The sequence below is a fragment of the Aythya marila genome (assembly GCF_965140915.1).
Source record: "Aythya marila genome assembly, chromosome: 10".
Taxonomy (NCBI): Eukaryota; Metazoa; Chordata; class Aves; order Anseriformes; family Anatidae; genus Aythya; species Aythya marila.
In genome coordinates this window covers 3,152,259-3,173,791 of record NC_139051.1, presented here as the reverse complement: position 1 = coordinate 3,173,791, position 21,533 = coordinate 3,152,259, and the positions used below count along the sequence as shown (strand labels likewise).

The 21,533-nt window shown below is 41.6% G+C and overlaps 1 protein-coding gene across 5 annotated transcripts in view; it reads left to right on the top strand.

Annotated features, from left to right (window-relative positions):
- Positions 1-21,533, top strand: part of CHL1 (cell adhesion molecule L1 like) — a 123,508-nt gene that overhangs the window by 41,023 nt on the left and 60,952 nt on the right. The window contains exon 1 of one of the 5 annotated variants that reach the window (XM_082768549.1): positions 2,413-2,451. The exons of the other annotated variants lie outside the window; for them this stretch is intronic. The gene's annotated coding sequence lies outside the window, so the exon portion shown is untranslated. Of the gene's footprint in view, positions 1-2,412; positions 2,452-21,533 lie in introns of those variants that run through there. 5 annotated transcript variants of the gene reach the window in all.

Below are 21,533 nucleotides of genomic sequence, written 5' to 3'. Positions count from 1 at the left end.
CCTTGTAGCAGGCGAGAGCTGCTTTCCCACCGAGCACTTTCTGCTTAATGATTTGGTTTCATATTTGAGAAAGTCTTTGTTGCTGTGTGCTGGTTCTGAGCAAACTACTTGTTGGGGGGCATAAACTTTCTGGAGGATGTTTCATGCTTACAGTAAATACTTACCATATTCGAAGGACCTAAGAAGAGTATCACAAAATCATTCAAATTAATTATGCAAAAGCTGTTTTTGATCATCTGTTGATCTGTTATGTCCCTGCATTGTTGGTTTTTATTTTTATTTTTTTCAGAAACCAGCTTTGGTTTACCTTTTCACAATTCATATTTATGTAAAAAGTTGATCATCCCCATACAGCTCAAAATTACAGGGAGAGTAATCCTCTTCAGGTAAATGAAAATCAAGCCATTCTAACAAAACAAGGTACTCTGTAAGCTCTGATCCCAAAAGCCTGTCTTGGTTTCCTACTGCATTGCCTGTTGCTCATCATGGAACAGCGCTCAGGCAATTTCTGTCTTCTCCAATGGGCAGGAGATAATGCTGGGTTAGTCACAGCCTAGATCATATACAGGCTTGCCAGTGAATATATTGGGATTTTCCATTCAGCTGCTCTCAAACAGCCTTTATGGTGTCCTTTTTCTCAGTGGAGGTGCTAGTTTGAGATTTTTCTTTTGAAACTTCCACATTCATCAGTGATTGGGGGGTTTGGATAGATGGGACAGACTGCAAAAGTGTAAAAACCTCATTTTCTCAAAAAGCTGTCCTAGAAAATGGCATTTTTTCCTTGGCCAAGAGAGAAAAAAAAAGTTCTCATCAAACCAATCTATTTCAACATTATAACCTTTAGCCCCAAATGCGGGATTTTTTGCCAAAACCTTGCTCATTACAGAGGATTTTCATTTCTCTCTGATGGGTTTATGCTAAAGTGTTATCAGCGGGTGAATTCCTGGGCTTGGGGGCGCACAGTCGGGCTGGCAGCGAGGATGGAGCCTGGGGTAATGCATCCCCAGGGAACGTGTGCAGGGAAGCAGGGCCTTCATCCCAGTTGCCTGTCAGGGGGCTGTGATAAGCACGGGAAGAATGACATCAAGAAAGCATTTGCAAAACTTTCTGTTTGTTGCTTACTTTGCAACTGAGAATAGCTGAAACCAGCCCTTGGTGCCACTCATTATTAAATGCTTTCCTTAGCAAACGGGCTTGAATGCAAACATCGTCTTTCGTCTCCCTCTAAACTGCTAATGCTTTTGACATATTTTTTGAAGTTCCCATTTAAAGCTGTAGTATTTGGACTCCCTGTAGTTTTCTGGCAGTGTCCAGACCTGGAATTTTATTTTTCCTTCTTGTATGAAGTATTAAAAACCAGTGAGAAAAGGTTGCTTAGTGTAAGGATTAACTTGAGCTACAGTTTCTCTTCACTCCATTTTCTGTTCAGAGTCATTCTCACACTTCCAGAACAAGTGACCTGTCATTTCAGAGTGCTGTGTCTGATGGAAAGTGCTGCACTGGATCCCCCAGGAGTCAACAGCTGCCGTCTCAGTACTGCTGGTGGGAGGGGGCGATGGTGCTGTGAGGGAGCAAATCAGAGCAGCGCTGTCACTTGAAGAGAAATATTTTGGGAATATTATCATGTTTCTGTGGAAAATGAGAAGTAGAATATAATATTTTGGTTAAAAGGTTACAGGAATTATATAGTGGTTTACTGGTGTATAGTTTTGTAGTGGTATATCAGGTTATTTGGCCAGCTGTCCCAGTTTGAAGCTGATTCTGCTAGAAGTCCTCCTGGAAAGTGAGTGCAGATATATGATGCTGGTAGCTGTGAAAAACAGACAAGGTTAAAGCTTGAGATTACTGTGACAATCAAAGGCAGAAATAAGCTGAGTTTGGGAATACATTTTCCGTTACATATTTATATATAATTCACTCAGCTGTAATGGAGGATGGAATTTAAAATATTTCTTGCTCTATTTCAATTGACTTTTACAAGTTCATTGAATAGTAGGCAGGAGGACAAACTCAAGTGTCCTAAAGATCAGGCTTTGCAAGTACCACATACAGGAAGATATAGTACTGAATGTTTTCCCACTAACAAATGTGGCTCTGCTGGCACATGATCCATATTTCCAGCTCTAGGATGCATCACCCTGAAAATTGCAAAACTAAGTATTAAGAAATAAGCCTTGAAAATATGCCAGCTAAGTTCCTTAAAAGGATCTGAGACGGGGTGACTCACTACTCAAATGGCCATTCATTGCATCTGCAGAGCATTTCAGGTTAAATTCTCTGAAATAGCAATGATTTCTTGTAGAAGTTCCGTGTTGCAGAGCCAGTGCTGCCGCAGCAGCCCAGGGTTAAGAAGGTCCTGGCACAGCGGGTAGCAGGGAGGTGACAGCAGCCTTGCTACCACCAGCCTGAGCAGCGAGGAGGAGGAGGAACACAGAGGCTTCCCATATTAAGGTCTGAAATTTCTGAGTTGATTTAAAAGCTGAACTGAAGCGGGCTTTGGGTGCTAATCAACCGGTTGGCCACCTGGGTCACCATGAAGGAGCATACCTGGAATATTGTCTTCTGTTCCCAGCGTGCCACTTGCAGTGAGTGAGGCAGGGCTTGGGAAGCACAGGGATGTGGGAGACCATATTTGTGAAATATTTGTGATCTGTGGATGCATGAAATGTAGTAACTATTTAGTGCCAAGATCTGTCTTTCCATATTATTTTGATCTCTGCTGTTTTGTGTCATATAGCATTGTTTACTGCACATTTTGGCAATGAGATTAGAATAATTTTTTCTATCAAGTCTGTATTTTTCAATTTCTTTCTCCGCTCATTTTTTTTTTTCCCTCTCTTCAATAAAGCTACTTTTCCAGTCTCTCACTGCTGTTTCCCTGCCAGTGGTGGACTGAGTGTTTCAGTTTTGAAGACCCTAAATTCAGGCACTCTGTAGGAACCTACCTTCCAGAAAACACTAACTACATCTGCTGAAAAGCAGATCTTTTTAAGCATTCATCTGACTTGGGAATACAACCACTTGCAGCCCTGAGCAGCCTCAGCTGGCACAGCTGGGTGAAGCCAGGAGGAATGTGCCAGCATGCCTAACGAGCTCGTGCTCGGTGTCTGTGGTCCGTGCCAGGCTGTGAGTGGCAGCCTGTTTGCCTCCCTGCCTCCTTCTGAGTGCAACCAGCTTCTTTCTGTCTTTTTCAATAAGCAGAGGGAGCTGCACATCAAGGCAGCATCTTTCATGGTTGTTTTGCATAGCTTCTGATCCACATTTGAGGAACCTTTACTGATTTTTTTTGTTGTTATTTGGTTGGGTGTACTGATATATTCAATTATTCATTTTTCTTCTTTGAACCTTGATAGGGGAGGAAGAAAGAAAGAATAGTTGTCTTCTTTCAGATTTTGCATATACTGTGTTACAGTCTCTTGCAGTTCCTTATGGAAGGGGGATCCAAACTCAGCTGAAGTTAACGTGAATCTTTCTGCTAACTTTCATGTTACCTTTGTGGTCATGCTATGTTTGGCTCAAAATGTGTGTTTGGGTAGAAGAAATGCTGTGGCTTATTTGACAGTATGTATAGTGACCTTATTTGCCATGAGTTGGGGGGGGGATGGAAATATTCCATTTACAGCCACAGAATCAATTCTCTCTGTAGGCATTGATTACTTTTGTTTCTGACAAGTTGACTTGTATTCTCATCTGTCTCCCATCCTCAAGTCCAGGTCCTTAAGTTGAGCATGTCTCTATGTTCCACAGGTGTGTGTTTTGCAGTGGTAAACCAATATTTTCCTTTACAAAATACAAGCAGAGTAATTTTGCCTCGGGTAAATTCTTTCTCTGGGAAAACCCATTCAGGAATGCTTCAGGGCTTGTATCTCAAGATAAAACAGAAATCTGTCTTGCTTGTAAGATGTGAGTCAATTTTCATGTCTACGACAGCTGAAAGAAAATTAGCAGAGAAAAAAAAAAAAGTGTACAGGATTAAAATGTACCAAACATAGTAAAACCTTCAGAATATGTACACGTGGTAGACTCTACACTTCTTGATAGCTTTTGATGTGATTTTCTGGCTCTTGTGAAGTGCACTGTGCAGCTCTCATGGACCCATCCCGATCCCTTCCCTGTTTGTGTCAGATTTCTTCCTTGTCCTTTGTGAAAGGACAGGATGATGGCACGACTGTCTTTCTAGGTCTTGGGTCTGAAGGTGACACTGCCAAACGGTGTCAGGTAATCTACGGACACAGAGAGGGGTGCTGCCCCAAGGGTTTCCCTGGGGTGGTGTAGGACTCCCACATGTCCAGTACTGGGTCAGGGCTCTAAATTGTGGGAATAAGGCTCCATTGGCTGTCTTTAGAAGGGAAAGAGACAGTTATGATGGTGAATTTCCTTATTCTATGGTAAATGTGCATTTCTGAGGTTTGATAGAGACAATTTAAAAAAGAATTAAAAAAATATATATATCTTTTAAAATGTCAGGCAGGGAGTTTGATTAAGTTGCAAATACACACGTGAACTTTTAATTAGTTTACCATCTTGTTTAGACAGCTGTGTTTTTTGTCACTATAACGTGTGAATGAGCTTTGGTCTTCCTTCTTCCTGAAAGCCAGAGGTCTGGCATGCTGCAGCTCTCCAGCCCAAGCAGGCACCTGTGGCACTGTTGGGCCAAGGTGGCTGCGCATCAGCAGCAGAGCCTGAGACCAGCATATAATTACCTTGTGTTTCTTTATGAATCCTCTTTTAGGCGGGGGAATTGCATAACTTAATTAATGTGAGTAATACTAATTATTTTGGATATGACATTGCACAAGTGATGATGAATAATGCGGATACCGCTGTGGCACTAAAAGCGGTAGTTGAGGATCTTTTTGCCTTTTCCCCTCATCATCCATCTTGAAGTATTGTGACATTGGGTGACATAGATAAACCTGAATTCTGTAATTAAGTCTTATTTTAATGATCCTGGAAAATATTCAATTTTGCATGTTCTCTTGGTATAAATGTGGCTTAATGAGTCTTTCAGCTTTCCTATCTGCTTACTGCACTGCTGACATTTCTCCATTCAGATAACAAGATGCAGGAGGATAAAACTATCTTTAAAATGCTCCACAATGGCATACGTAGGTTTTCATATTAATGCAGATATTTTCGTGCCTTTAGGTCAATGGTTTATTGACATTTATCTGTGGAAGTCCATGTCAGGTCTCTTGAAAAGCAAATATCCCTAAAAAGAAGTGAGGATTTCAGTGGCTAAATTAGATTTTTATTTTTATTTTTTTTCTGAAAGAATTTACCTTATGTTCTATGAACATTGATTGTAATTAGGATGTTGTTTTTTTTTTTGTTTTTTTTTTTGCATGTCTATTTGTAGAAAGCAAATTTTAAGATTTCTTGCACTGGCTTCTACATTTGCAAAAAATTAAAAAAAAAATAATAATATATAATGAAAACAGTGAAAACACAGATGTCAGCCCCCTCACCATAAATTGTGCACAGATTCAATTAAATGTGTGCTTCTACAGGAAAAGCTCATTCTTTCCTCGTTCTCTCATGCTCTCCTCATTCCTTCTCCATGATGCATGCACTTCTGGGAGCGATGCCCCACATTTCCTGTGGAAATGTCTGGCCCCATCCTCTTGACGCTCTCCCTTCAGATGTTTATATACATTCATAGTCATAGAATCATGGATAAGATTCCCTCTCTGTTTTCTCCAAGCTAACCAGGCTCAGGCCTCTCAGCCTCTCCTTGCGTGACAGATCACCCTCATCTTCTAAGGGTGATCCACATTGCAGTACAACCCAAGATGCTATTTCCAGAAAATAAGCAAATGCAAGGCATATTTATTTGCTTTGTGACTGGAACTCAAAGGTTTTCAAATGAGAAAGAAAGTGCTCTTCAATTTCCTCAGTAGAAACAGTTATAAAGAGAAGAAATAGGTTGAAAGAATTGACTTTATTTTCTAGCCTACAGCCAAGCAAACCAATCACGTATAGAAGTATCAGATGTATTCTGTGTACAGAATGGTGGAAAAATCTGGTCTGAAGCACAAGTTAACACTATCACATGATAATTTTTAGGTATGTAATTACAATCATGCTGCATTTAGTAAGTGCGAATACTTACATTCCAGAGATTTGTTGTCAAATTGGACATGGGGCTTAATTTAGATTAAATGCAGAAACTTAGTGTCTGAAAATTGCTCTGTATTTTGTGCCTCATAGGCATAAAGTGCAGATGAAAAAAGTAAGATGGAGAGGAAATAAATACTCTATTTGTAGAGACAATGATACATTTATTCTTCTTTTCTAATTTACCATAAAGGTGCATGCATGATAATGGAAACAAATCAGCTTGGTACAAATCCATGGCAAAACAGAGGTGTACTGAATACATGAAAAAGGAAGATTAAGCACCCTAACTAGGACCCTGTGGTAGCTTTTTTTTTTTTTTTTTTGGAATTGATTATTGTGAGACTGAGTCTAAATAATAAGCATGAAATGTTGGTTAGGCTACTGATATATTGTGAACTATATCTAAGCAAAAAAAAAGCTTATTTTTTAGCATTAAGGGATGAAATTGAACCAGATTTAGAAGAAACACTTCAGACTATTTTGTGCAATTGGCAAAAACAAATATTGACTCCATAGTAAGGTATTGCAAATAAATTAAATTATTAAGGATTATTAACTGGTTTAGTCTGTAGAAAATCCAGTGTAAAAAGCTTTAACTCTTTCCCTGGTCCTCCTTGATGCTTTTATCTTTGGCCCTAGCAGCAGTCATGTCTATCTCCTGCACCAAACACTCATGCTTTCCAGGGCCGTCTTTGGCCAAATTGGTCCATAATCTTCAATGAAGTGTTCTCCAGAGGGTTTTATTACTAAATGCTCTTGGTAAGTAATAGCATATGCAAAGTAGATCTGTACACGTATGTCGTATCTTGTAGTAAATGGCTGAAGTATGGCAGGAAAGTGCACCTCAGGAAAACTTCTGTTAGCTGAAACCAAGTTAATGAAATTCTCATAATCAGAAACTTGGATTTGTCCCATAGGCTTGCCTATCATATTCTGCACTTACGAGCATTTGTTTGAGTGCAGAAGAAGTGCTGGTTGGTGGATGCAGCTGGTACCATCTGAAATGCAGACCGATGCTTGGCACAGTGCTCGCCTCAAACCTCAGCTGCCAGCTCCTGCCAGCCCTTACTCAGGAGAGCAGTTGTTTAGGTTCAGCAATTTTGCTGGTGCACCATATATATCATTACGAATAGCTAGGCTGCTTTCTTTTTTCATTAAGGGTGACAAAGTAAAACATGAATACATTTTCTTTTTTAATATGAACTGAAGTTAAATGTTCATTATTTCTTATGAATTTAATGTGAGCAAGCTCTTAATATGATGTCAGTCAAAGTCTTCTCTCTGATCCCTACTTGTCCCATTTTAATTTATGAGAGCAAAGGTCATCCAAGTGTTGCTTCTGGCCCATTTAATTCCCTTGTGGCTTCTGGTTGTGCAACATGTCATCGTGTGTCCTGGTGGGTGGCATATACATTGCATCAGAGCATTATCTGACTTCTGGTGTGCATTGGTTTTCAACAAACCTCTTTCTAAAGCTGGAGCAGTCCTCAGTAACTGCTTTTTCTGTGTGTTCTGTAGAAGGATGGTCATGTTGGATGGGGACGATAGGAGAAAGGCAGAGCACTGGACCACACATGCACAAGGTGTCCTGGAGGTGTCCCAGAGGCTTTTAGTGTATGGCACTCTGTTGGCCAGGAGACAAAAAGGAGAATGTGATGTTTTTAATGTGACAATGGTAGATTGAAGAGCGAGGGACTAGTGGGGCCATGCTGTGGGTCTAAGGCAGCATAAAGCTGATGTGGGTTTGTCTGTCCCCAGGGATGCTTAAACCTGCTCACAGATGTCAGCCAGTGTGGTGGGAAGGCAAAGGACTGGAAGGAGAAGGAAAGAAAAGGACTGAGTCAAGTATTTTACATAAAAAATTGTATGTCAATGCTGAATTCTTGTGACATTTCCGCAAAACAGGAGCTGAATTGGTATGGCTGTGCAGTAAGTCTTGTTTGTGTCTTATTGCTACTCAGAATCCAGTCACAACAAAGCCATACTAGCTGACACTAAAACACCATAATTGTTGGGTTTGTAAGCCACTGTATGTCTGTGTAAGAATGGTGTTAGTTCTGCTGATGAAGATAAGCTAAGAAAGTGAAAATCAGTGTGGAAAACAAAGTGTTTATTAAGATGGGAAAAAGATACAAAGATTGATCCTATTTTTCATGAATAATCAAAAATTAAGAATAAATACAATGGGATAAGTTGGCTTGTAATTCAAGCTTCTTAATGTACCAGTTGCATCCTGTGGATCTGGAGTCTGAATTTTCAGCTGTTAGAGCATGAAGGCATCTGTACCCTGTACCTGCTAAAGCTACCAGTGGGTGCTCAGCACAGGCTCTGCACATAGGTCCTGGTCTCTGTCTGCCACCAGCGTAATCCCAGATGCTGAGGAAGCAGCAGCTGCTCTCCCAGTACTGCCCTTAATACCTCGAGACTCCTCATGGCCCTTTTAGGTCCATTTCCTGTGCATTACTGAATGCAGCGATCAGAAGATCTTGGTGAAATAAGTTTCATTTTAATAATCTAAATGCAGTTTGTGGCACCAGAGCTCTAATGACATGCATACTATGATGTTATGCTGTATGGCTTTATGCTGTATTGCATCTGGGCATATTCAAGTATGAAGTTCCTCACATACAGGTTAAAAAGAATTCTTTATTAGATGTACAATCTCTCTTGAAAGAAATTGCACATTTTACTTTCTGTGTGATTAAATATTTCGCTACAAAGAAAAGCAAACTGTTAAGTTTGTACAATGATACATCTGCAACACAGCAGACATTTGCCTTGTAAGAGATGATTGCTTTTCTCTGATGGCCTGGATTTTGTCCGTATGCAGTAGTATACCAAGTAATAAAATTAAGCTGTCACTACTGATAATAGCCTTGGAATGAAAGATATTTTCTTTTCATAGAAATGGACTTCCTCAGAAGTCTAGCTTCTGACACAGATGAGATACAAATGCTAATTTCTCACTGCTAGGTGTGTGTTTAATACCCTGAGCAGGGCCGTGGATGATTTCAGTGTGGTGAGAGAGCTGGAACAAAAATAGTCCTAGAGAGGAACTCCAGCACTTGATGAAAAAATAATACAATCAATTAATAGATAATCAAGTATTAATAATTCAAGTGAGCTGGGGGATGAAAGTTGTTAATAATTAAACACTATTCTGATGGATTAAAATTAATCATAGTATCACCTCTCTATCTGGAGGCATCCTAGTGATAAATCTGAGTCTACCTCCTGATAGAGCAGATTTCTGTAACCAACCTCAACGGCAGCAAGTGTGCAGTCAGTCAAGAGATGTGGGAAGTATTCCTGGGGGTTATCTACATTTTTGCAATTATTCAGGGAAAAGGCTTTAATATCTACAACAAAATGAATTCCAGCAAAGGAATTGACTGTTACTACTATTATTATTATTTATTTTTTAATGCAAATTGCTTTGTTACTTCAGGAGTTACTTTGTGCAACAGAGCTGGGGGTGCCCTGGCCTGGGGGTGGCCAAGGGCAATGTCAAGGTGGCGAGATTGGAGGGTGAAGGTGCTACTTTGGGTGGGGGAGCTGAGCAAGAGGAGAGGCCCTGCGTATGTTTTACTAAGTGATGTTTGGTGATTACTCCAGCTTTACTTCTCTGCTGATCCTTCAGCACACCTCCATTTTAGATTATTTTTCTTGTAGTATTTAAGTCCCATAACTTGTATAAACAAACTCTTTGAAAAGCTGGAAGATTACAATTTTCTCATGAATTTTATTCATAGATCTCAAGTATGGAAATATGATGTTTGAATTCCTTCCTTGACTGCATGTTTTGCTAAGAGCAATGCCTGTTACATTGCAGGAGGAAATCATCTGTTTCATTTTTCTGTCTTTCCCTTTCCAGCCCTCTGGCCTTTTCATATCAAAGCTACGGTTGCAGATATTTTTGTTTTATTTGGAGATGCAAGCAAGCAGTCTCAAATCACCTGTGCATTGCAGGTCAGGATGGTTATTGCCCATCTGTAATGGCTAAAGTGAGAGGCCAGGGAGCTACAGGAAAGAGCTGAAAGTTTTTGGTTGTACTAAGCTGGGTGTGATGTTAGCTTCCTTGGTCTGAAGTGGCCTGAGTAGAAAATGACACATTTCTACATTCAGTAGAAAATGGCCAAATTACATGTAAGTGATATATAAATCACTTCGGAAAATGTAGCAGGTACAAAGTCACCAGAGGAAGAAGGGCACAAACTACTCAAGATAATTTTGAAATAATGAACAAATGGGAGGAAAGCATCTTTATTTTATAGTCTGGACTTTTACACACACATGAATTTTCCAGGTAATTCTAACCTCCTAGTTTCAAGCAGTGGACATATTTCAGTCTCAAAAACAAGGAAGTTCTCCAGGTCCTTAGAAAAATAAACAAAACACCAAAACCTCTTTTCCTTGTCCCCTTTCCCAGTAACACCTGTCAGCTCTAAACGTAGTACTTTAAGTGCAGCATGTGAGATTCCGATAGTTAGTCCTGTATTCAATGACTTCTGAAGAAAGGTCAAGATAAAAATTTGGACTCATGAGAGGACCCAGAGACTCACAGGCTTTTGTTTGCATTTAAATTCTTCTGCTTCTTGGTGCTTGTGTTTGATATCATCTGGGTTTTCACTGTAGCTTGCCCCTGTAAGTGGTACGTTGTTTGCTACGGCTCACATTACAAGCGTGTATTGTTTGCTCTCTGCAAACACGCTGACCTCCAGGGCTCCAGCATCTGGAATCAGGTCCGTCTTCACGTAAGGTGTGACTCATTGCCAGGCAGGGCACAGAAACTGAGAGAGAGCCAAAGAGGGGAGGAATTAACTGAAATCTCAGCAGATCTTTCCTGATGTAGTGGTATAAGGGACTGTTGTTCAAGCTGGTTTATTCTGAAACTGCAGATTTGCACACACATGAACACCAGAGAAAGATTTGCTAGAAAGAAATATATTAATTTTTCTTATATTTAATTTCTAATGAGTTTACACGCTAAGAGTATTAGTTGAATAGAATAAGATATCTAGATTTAGATGTATAATATGAGAAATTAGATTTAAATGGTAATTACATTAATGGAATACTTTAATTACTTGTATCATTTACTTGATCTTCTACATTAGATTTTGAAGCATCTCTAGATCAGCAAGCAGGTCCTTTTAGAAGACCTTGTTGAGATAATTAAAACAGGAGGCAGATTTATCACAGTCAGCATTACAAAAAGGAGAGGAACAAAGAACATTTCCTTCATGGATGAGGTGTGTGTTTCTCCTGCTTTTCAGACACTTACTTCTTGCCTGGGGAGCAGTTCCTGGCCCCCAAAGGCTGTTTTTGTACATGCTGCAAAATTCTCATATGCAGGTCTTTTTATCGATGGGTTTTGAAGATGAAACCTAGCTGGGGGATGCTGGGGAGCTGCAATTCACTCATGGCTCCATCAGCACACAAGAGGGTAGAAAACATGAGTGATTTTCCAAGTTCAGAGCTCTCTTTTACATGTAGAGGGGTTTTTATGTCTCAAATCAATACAGAATTACTCTGAGGAAAGCTTCTTGTTTGTTTGCCTGTATGTCTTTTTATTTTTATTATTTTTATTTATTTATTTATTTATTTTTGTTGTTATTTTCATTGAAATGCACCTAATTCCCTCTAGTTTTACCAGAATTTCTGGCATCCCAGGGCTCTATTGGGGTAAGATGAGATCAGCTTCAAAGCTCTGCTGGTGCTGAAGAGGGCTAATCACAGAAAGGTCTGGGGGACGTAAGAAGGTAAACTTGGACAGGATAAAAACTCAGCATCCCTCTCCTGCACATCACTTTTCTAGGAAATTTTCCTTTGGTGAGGGATGTTGAAAGAAATGGTATGATTTCTGTGAGAGCATCTCAGCATGCTATGACCTGTGTATTGAGAGGTGCTTATGAGAGCTCTTCCAGCTCAAAGCCGCTGTCTGTCCTTGTCTTGGGTGTTGTCATTTGGCCCCAGAAAGGTAGCTGATTGCAAGAGGGTGGAGATGAGCAGCAGGGCCTGATAGTGCTCTTGCCTCACTGCTTTTGACACCTGAAATCAACTCTTTCTGGTGATAAGGAGTGAACTGAAGGAGTTCATTGATGTAACCTCAGTCTCTTTTACACATTCATGCATACATAACTACAGGTATCCATGCCTATCTACCTCCACGTGCGTGTTTGTTGTGATGGGGAGCTCCAGGAGCTTGCATGTCTGCAGAATGGCTTCAGATATTCCACCTGCCTGAAATCTTTGTAGCCTTACTAGGCTGTGTTTGCTCACAAAAATATCTCCTCCATGCCCCAGTTTCCTATCCCCACCCAGCAGGGGAAGAGCTCTGCGTGCTCTCTTAGGATCGTTTTTGAAAACAGTTATATGAAGAGGGGGTTGGGTGTTTGGGAATGAGGAATGTGGCCCATAGGGGAAGGGATAAGGAACTCTGGAAAGAAACCTTTATTTAATATTTTCCAGGTTTAGGCTTGTGTTCTTTATTTTCTTTCCTGAGCTCTTTTTAATTTTGTTTTGTTGGTCAGTGGGAATCGTGGCAAGTATTTCATTGAGGATGAACTGTGTAATGACAGTGATTAGCATTCACACAGGGTAGCTCAGAGATGGCGAAAAAGACAGCTCGGCAAGTTTAATAAATGCTTTAATAAGTGGATCTGCTTCCTTGGTGCATGGGGAGAGTACACAAACCAAAAAGATAAAACCCAAAACCCACACTGGGATTTTCAAATTACCCCTAGAGATTGTGCAGAGATTACTTACGCTATTAATGTGAACAGAGCATCTGAATCCCTTAAAATCCTCCTCTCAATCATGTCCAGTGCCTGAAGAACTTGCTTTCCTGGAGGGAGCTGTTTCTGGAGAGAACTGGGAGCTGCTGCTCCTGTGTTGGGCTTCAAGGGCTCACAGGTTTCAGGTTCTCGAGTCCCAAGGCTTTATGTAGAGCTGAGTAAAGGGCTTAAACCCATGAGTGGAATAAGAATTAAGTAATGCTTCCTGCCCTCTGTGGAAGTCAAAGCTGCATGGGTGGATTGGATCTGATGTCTGATTTCCTGGGTCTGGCCCGCAATTGACGTAGGTTTATTCAGAAGTCACCTCCAGTCTGTCTGTTCTGGTGTGTCACCCATCATGGCTCTTCTGTCTGCTGGGCATTGGTGCCCTTTTAGACAGATTTATGCTATAGACCATGTTCCTATTATGACCAGTAGAATATGAAACAATGGGGGAAGCAGATGCATAATCTGTTTTTGTTTGTTTGTTTGTTTGTTTTTTTCTCCTTCGATGTGAAATTCCATTTCATTTTTACTCTTTTTCATTTTTCCTTTTTCTTTCTTTCTTCTTCAAGAACAGGTTTGTGCTTGCTTTCTTTTCTTTTTTTTTTTTTTTTCCTTGTTACTGTAATGGGCTTTCTTGCTTCTGCAGCCATAAGAAATCATGGCTTGATGAGGTTGCTGTGATACAGTTAAAAGTTTAAATTAGAAACTCACAGTGAGAAAATCAGTGAGGCATGATTAGTTGAATTTTTTTAATATAGCAGTCGTATTTTCGTATTCATGTACAGGAATGTCATGTCAACTGCAGTAGGGTTTTTAATACATATTAATAGACTCGGTTACAATGCGGATTGTTTGTACACCTTTTGGCAGACGGCTGAGGTATTAGGTCTGCACAGTATAGATTAGTCACTTGCTAAAGAAAACAACACACGAGGTCAACTCTGTTTGGAGACAGAGTTCCAGTGCATCGGTCATTCAACCAACAAGGTTAGAATTGCAATCAAATTTGCCAGCAAAATAAAATAAAATTCCTATGTCAGATAGGAGCTCAGGTTGTTACAGGTTGTCCATCTCCCAGGTTTGATTCCACTGTTTTACTCAAGCCTGTCTAGATGTCAGACACCCCACTTGGTCACACGCAAGGCTGTAAGCAGTCTGCCTTGAAATTTGTGATGGTTATGAATGGAGTCGATCCTGGACCATTTTCTCTGCTTTGTGCTGTTCAGAAAACAGAATTAACAGACGATTAATCTGTGAGTTCTTTAAATGCATTACACTTCCCAGTTAGTGTCAGACAAATGATGCAGGTTTTGCAGGAAATCCCTTTAAGCAAACAGTGAAGGGTGCTCACCTCTGAGCTTTAATGCAGTGGCTGCCTGGGCAATTTGTTGCAGTGCTCAGATACCTCTTTGTACAGATTGTTTGTAATCCCTTTCGTAACCTTGGCATCACTGAAGTATTTCTAGAAAGAAATGTTTTAAAAATAAATATCCTGCATTTTCTTTATTTGAAATATTTTGAACCATCTTTGATCCTTAAGTTTTCAAGAGTAGAGACAGAGTAGAACTCTTAAGTTTTAAGAGTAGAGGCTTATTCTTTATCAAAATGATTGTTGGGACGCTTAATGAGATTTGTGCCAGGTTAGTGACCTCAGTAACGTGTCTGCAGCAAGAACCTTGCTCCCGCTGACTGGGCACACCTCTCTGCCCAGCATGGAGGCTGCGTCCCTGTTCAGCTTATCCATGTAGCCTTTATGCGTGTCAAGACACCCATTTTGAATAAGGACTTAGTCACCTTTGTGTGGAGATAGTCCTAAACAGTTGCTGTGTAGTGAAAGAAATGTGAAAACAATTTCTAGTGCAAATCATGAGAAGTGAGAAATGTGCCTCTTTCTGCAGGTTAGGATTATGTTTCTGTTAAGCAGAACTTCATTTTCTCAATGCAGAAGCACTTAACTCTGTAAACTGCCCTCTTGAAAAGAACGTGGAAGAAAATCGTACTTAAATCTTCAAAGAGAAACGTGAGATAAGGTGGTAGCTAATATTAGTGCGTGATAACCGCCTGACGGGATCGCACCGCACTGACGTGCTGTGTCACTGCCATCGCAGATGGAGCAGAGCTCTTTGCTGGAGATGTAGCAATTGCAGATCAAGTGATATATAATTTACTGAACTGCTTGTTAATTCTGTGATGTTATGAAATCTCCTGGGCATGTAATTACTACAAGTGTTTGCTTGACTTTACTACATAGCTTGACATATACCGTAGAAGTTTGTACCTTGGAAAATTATGACCTAGATATAAAATGCAACTATTAGGGAGAAAAATATTACTGTTAAAGGAGAATGGACGAGACTAAAAGCACTTTAAAAATGCCTTCCATGGCTTGGAATTGCAAACATCCATCCCATCTCCCGCTGATTACACGCGTTATGGTAGCAATTGTTTCCCTGGTTGGCCTTTAATTTCCCACAGTACATTGCCATGCTGCGCTCCAGCCCGGCAGTCACAGTTCTACCAGAAAGACTGCAAGGGCTGCATGGAGGGAGCATGATTGACAGATATTTTAAGCCTTTTTGTGGTTCAGGATTAGTGGCACGTTGATGTGCAAGGGTAGCATGTAGGCTGCTGGGGCCTGCCTGCTGCGGGAAGCTCTGACTCCAGCAGGGAACTGGAAGGACTTTGGGATGCCATTGGGGTCTTTCCTTCCCAGAGGTTCAGTGTCAGAGCCTGAGCTCTGCGGAGCCTGGAGCAAAGGTGGTGCCATCTTTGTGATGAAATTGAAATCATAATCCTGGTTATTTGTTGTGAAAGAGCTGCTGAGAGCCTTTCAAGTTAAGAAAGTTAGCCCCTGAGCAGGGGTGAAACAATAGTGCAGGGTGTTTGAGCTGGATATTGCAGGGTGTATGCTGCACCTGCAGCTTTTGTACAGCATGCTGACCTGGCATGTTAAATAGGTGTTGGGTTAGCCCCAGCCTGCTTTGTGCTGGGACATCTTCGGCAGCACTGGTCCTGCCTGCACATCCCTTAGGTCTAGAAAGAGAGGAACCACACTGTGTGCCAGTCTGAGGTGTTCTGCAGTCCTGGGTGGTCCCTTTCAAGAAGGAGAAGTAGTGCTAGAGATAACAACTAGCTCCTGGATGGATCCTCCTGGCTGCATCCTGGTTGTAGCAGCCCTGGAGCTGGTTTTGCAGCCAGTGAGAGCTACCTCTGAAAGGCTGGGATGCCCAAACTTGTCCTGGATTATGCAGGTTTAAAGTCTTTGTGGAAAACACTGGTTTCTGAGTGTGAAAGCAGTATTCCTTGTACCCAACAAGTTCGGTAAGCCAGCTTTGAACATTAGACAAGTTGAGAATGGAAACAACATTCACGCTAATAAAGAAAAGTTACAAAATTGGAAATGGTGTTACAAAAGAAAGCAGAGAAAATTAGGAAACAGAAAGATGCCTTTTAAGTGGGGCTTGTTGGCAGCTGCAGAAGGCGTTACCTCTGAAGGAGGAACTTGTTTCTCATTCGTCTTGATTTTGGTACTTCCAGTCCGACGATTTTTTTTTTTTAAATTATTATTATTTTATTTTTATTTTTAACTTTCTAACTTTCTGGCTACTACTAAATGTAAATGGCATTTTATAATAGCCCTCCCTGATATCTCTGCTGATTTGGAGGACCTGTTTGTGGTGTTTGCATTTACTTGCCTGGTGCCCAGAAGGGTGCTAAGGAACTGGGCTTTACTGGAGAATGAATCAGAGGAAAACAACGATTTCAGACATTGCCCTTTTATGTTTCTCTCAGGAAACAGGCTGAATTGCAGACATTTGGTAACATTTTACAAATCATATAAATCATTTTAATAAATCCTCACCATCCACTTGCTGTCCAAGAAAGGTTTTCCTGCCAGCAGGTAACAGAAGTTGGCTCTAACCTTAACCTTGCTTTGCTTTACTAATTGCTTCCACTAACTGGAAAGTCTGGGAAAGAGACGTGGTGCACAAGTGGAATTTGATGCGTTTCCCATAGACACAGATCAATTTATTTATTTATTTGGTTGGTTGGTTGGTTTTGCCAGTTAAGATGAAGCCAGTCAGGAGCCTCTCTCCTGACCTCAAAGGATACAGCCTGGTGCAGTTCAGCATCCTCTGCAGCAAGTGCTACCAAACAACTTGTACAATATTGTATTTCACAATGTTTCTCATTTTATATTTATTTATGTGAATATAGATGAGATTTTCTTGCTGCCATTAGTCTTTCTTTTTGAAATAAATCCCCACTGTGGCTCTCCACTTGGAGAGATCAAGCGGGTTTGAAATCCTGCGCTGAAGGAGCATTTGCTGCTGTGCCTCAGTGAGCTGCTTTCCTCTCCCCTCCCCGCAGACTGCTGGTACCGCTGCGGCATCTCCTGTTCCCCACACAGTGCTTTGGGACCTGCTGCTTCATTCATTTCTTCCCTAGCGCATTCCTGCTCCTGGCGCACGAGTTCTCCCAAACCCCTGCCCTGTCTGTCTCTGTACAGTGCTGGTCCCAAACTCATCTGCATTCTTTGCTATTCTGACAGTTTCTGCCCTCTCCCAGGAGCTGTTCACTCTCTCATCTACATCTAACAGCAGCTGCTTCGAGGCCCCGCATAGCTCTATCATGCTTGTTGGTGTCTGGTCTAATTTCCTCATATTCTCCTCTTGCTGCCTCCTTTTTCCCTAAACTTTTCTCTCCCCATCTCCTTTGCATACTCCAAGTCCTGTGTTTGTCTGTTTGGCTTCACAGTGCTGCACCCCTTCAGCTCCAGCCTGTGATGCACTCTCATTTCTGCATAAAGGGGTACTGCAAGCATCCATGCTCACTGCTGAAACATCTGGGCTCAAAAAGCACTTTTTTTCCTCTTTATCTGTTTTATCTCCAGTGTCAAATGGGGTCTTAATGGATGGGCGGGTTTGCATCAAGTTGGCTCTGCTGTCTGCAAGCAGTGAGAGTCTGAGTCATGCTTCAACCACGTAGAGATGAGTCAAGGCAGGTGTCTGCTTCATGAGCCATCAGCCTGAAAAAGCAGCCTTTGCCCAAACAAAGCAAGCCTTTATGGCATTTGTTCAACCCAGTTGCCCTGAGTGCTATTCCCGGGGCAACCTGTGGGAGAATTTTTTTATTCACGTTGTGAATCTCGTCTCCTTTCCCATCCTTTAGGCAAACCTGTTTAGTATCTGTTGTGGTTTAGCATCGTTTACCTGGTCAACTTTATATTTGCAGTTATAGGTAAAAGACAGGGGATAGAAGGAAAAAAAATTCATTTTGTGAAGCACTCTGCCAATCTACCATGCCATAAAATGAGAAGCTTTGGTGTAACAGCTACAGCGTAGTTATGTAAATGACATAATTTAATAATGATTATTAAATCCCAGCAAGTTTTATTTCTTTTCCTCATTATTGATGGTTCCCCTTGATAGCAAATGACAGGGTGCATATCAAAATTCATTTCTGTGGAGACATCGCATCACTTGGGCTGCTTGGAGTGCAGGACACCTTTCAGGCGCAGGTGGAGGGTGCTCAGCAGACTTGTTAACTCTGCAAGAACAAATGTTATCCATGAGGATAGAAGGAAGGGGAGAGAAAACTTGCACAATAGCAAATATTTAATTAAAAGAGCTGCTTGGGCTGACTAGTTGTGGCAGCAGCTGCTTAAACAGAGATCAATGCTTTAAATAACTGCAGCTAAATAAAAGACGGAGGAGAGTGGAATGGAAAGCTCAAAGGGCATGGGCTGTAATTGCAAAAGAAGTTTTCATTTTTACATTGCAGCATCTTTACCAGCCTTAAGCAACTTCCCTGCCTGTTTGGAAGACCAGGATATCCACAAGCTCTGAGGGTTTTACGCTGCTGCCAAAGAGCAGATAGGAGAGTGTGAAGGCAGGCAATACATCACCTGCAGCTCCTGCTCTCCCATGCTTTAGACACACTGGCTCTAATGAGGAAATCTCCCACTGGCTGTTCTGCAAAGTGGAATAAAACCGAATTCACTAGCTAGAAGATTTGCTCCTTTCTCATGTTCCCTGACAGAACTACAGAGACAACCCTGCTCGGGGGCCTGCGGCCACTTTGGCCTCACGCCCTCATGCCAGGGAGCTGCCCTGGCCACAGGCACATTTCTGCATTTAGTAGCAGTCTCTTGGTTAGTCCTCTTTGCACCTTCTTAACCTGGCACACTGTGGTCTGCACCTCTGAAAGATCCCTGTTATTCACCTAACACAAAATATTATTTATAATAGATCAGCATTTCTCAGTTGATGCCCAAGAGCATCTCTCAGGCTGCAAGATGCAGTTCAGCTATAGAATAATTGATGTTGTTTACGCCAAGGAGGTGCACATGATGGACACACCAAAGGTGTTGGACAAGCAAGAAGAGCACAGGGTGCAGGGGCATTTCAGAGACTCCGAGAATCATAGAATGGCTCAGGTTGGAAGGGACCTTTGAAATCATACAGTTTTAACCCCTAGATTTCACCCAGTTTCACCCACTAGACCAGGTTGCCCAGGGCCTCGTCCAACCTGGCCTTCAACACCTCCAGGGAAGGGACATCCACAACCTCTCTGGGCAGGCTGTGCCAGTGTCCCACCACCCTCTGAGTGAAAATTTGTCTGTGTTGAGGGGAGCTGCTTGAAACACTAGGACCTGTAAGAAGTGAAGCCATGCGGCTTGGCTCTCCTGTGCCCTAGGGAGCTTTGTGGGCTCAGAGGCAGCTGCAAGGGAGCATGAAGAAGCAGAAGTCAAGTCAGAGACATTTGAGAATAAAGTGCATGAAATGTCACGTGCAGTGCTTGTCTTTTTAATAACTGACTCCTCTCTGTGGTTTTCAGAGTTGTTTTCTGATCAGCATTTCTAAGGTGCGTAGCGAGATGTTATGGGTAAGGATTACAGGGCAATAAATGGATCTATCTATGTGGTGCAATGCAAATGAGATGAAAAACAACACAATTAACAGTATTTATGATTTCTTCAATTTTTAGAGAAAAAGGTGCCTAACACACACAGTGCTTATAGAAGCTCTGTGCAAAGTGTACGATACAGTTTTCATGTGCACAACATAGGAAGTGCTTTTACCCAATGTGCATGTAATTGATTAGTACAACTTGTTCTGAAGAATATCATGTTATGGGCTGAATGGGTAATGAAGGCCATGGTTCTGCATTGTTATTTAACTTTAAGATTCTCCATTCTCCACATTGTGTACCTAGGCACCTTAGTTGGATTCAAATCTGGATGAAGATTTTCTGTGTTATCACCTGAAAATAATGCAGTCACTAGAAACTGCTTTTCTCTGTCTTCTCAGTAGTGAAAGGGCTGATGAACATGGATCCAAAAGAGAAACAGAATTAGTCTTTTTCCTTTATTTCAGAGCTGCTGCAGATACATTCAATATATTGTCAGCTAACTGTCTTCATTTTAGTTGACTGATGTCTTGATTCAGTACTCTGAACAAAGGCATTAATGGAGAGAAGTAACTACTGCAGCTAAAAACTCCTCTGGTTGTAGAGTATGACAGTAGGAATGATGCATGAGCAAGTGCAGAAAACTTTCAGTCCCTGCTGCCCACGATCAGAAATAATCCTTACCTTATCAGCAACCCCATTCCCTTGAAAACCTCGATACAAAAGATTTCCATTAACATAAGCCATCAAAGCAAAATGATGACCTGATAAATTATAATATTATGCTATTTAGTAGAATATCTCAGGCACTTCCATTAAGATTATGAACTTCTTTCTCGGTGGAGATCCCAGTCAAAAACTCATTCAATCAGTTTCTCATGTGCCTCTGAAGAGATCATTGTGGTAGTTCTCCTTTGGTTTTAGGATTTGATGCGTGCAAGCTCATGGGATTCTCCTCTTGGGATCTAGTGAGCACACCTGGCGCAAGAGAGGGACAGTTCACCTGTCTGGGACGCATCAGAAACAATGCATCCCTAATGAAACAAGTAGGAATAATTGCTGCTTGCTGCTGTTTTTAGGGTAATTCACTTGCAGTTAAATACCTTTTTTTCCCTGTGCACATTGTCACCTTGCTACAAGCGCAGGGAACTCTCAAGTAAACATGGCCCCATGCAGTGAAAATCACTACACAAAGTGGGAACTTCATTGCTTTGCAGTGGTTTCTGTCACCATCAGGTGATTTTCCTGCCACGGGGATGGCCCCCATACCACGCGCATGCCACACTCTTCACACAGCCCATTAGCTCCTGGGTGCTGTAAATTTTCCCCCTCTTTTACTACCTGATAAATGCGGCCTTTCTCCAGTAACTTCCCATCAGGAGACTGGGAGAGGGGAATGAGCAATCTCATTAAACCTTGGGGCTGCAGGGGAACTTTGCAGTGCAGGACCCTGCCCACACCTCCAGCCCACCAGGGCTCTGCAGAGCCCCTGGCCTGAGCTGGGTGTCGAGGTGAGGCAGGGATCCTCCTGAAGGCATTGCTCTGCTATAAGGCATTTGTTGCTATTGTCATGAGAAAGCTCATGACTTTCCTATTGTTCTCCACTTTGAAACAAGGAGAATGAGTGTGCGAAAGAACAAAGTGCCTTTGCCACAAATTCATTGTGAAACCAGGAGGATTTGCATTGCCTCCACTCAAGGAGGCTGTCTCCTGCAGTCT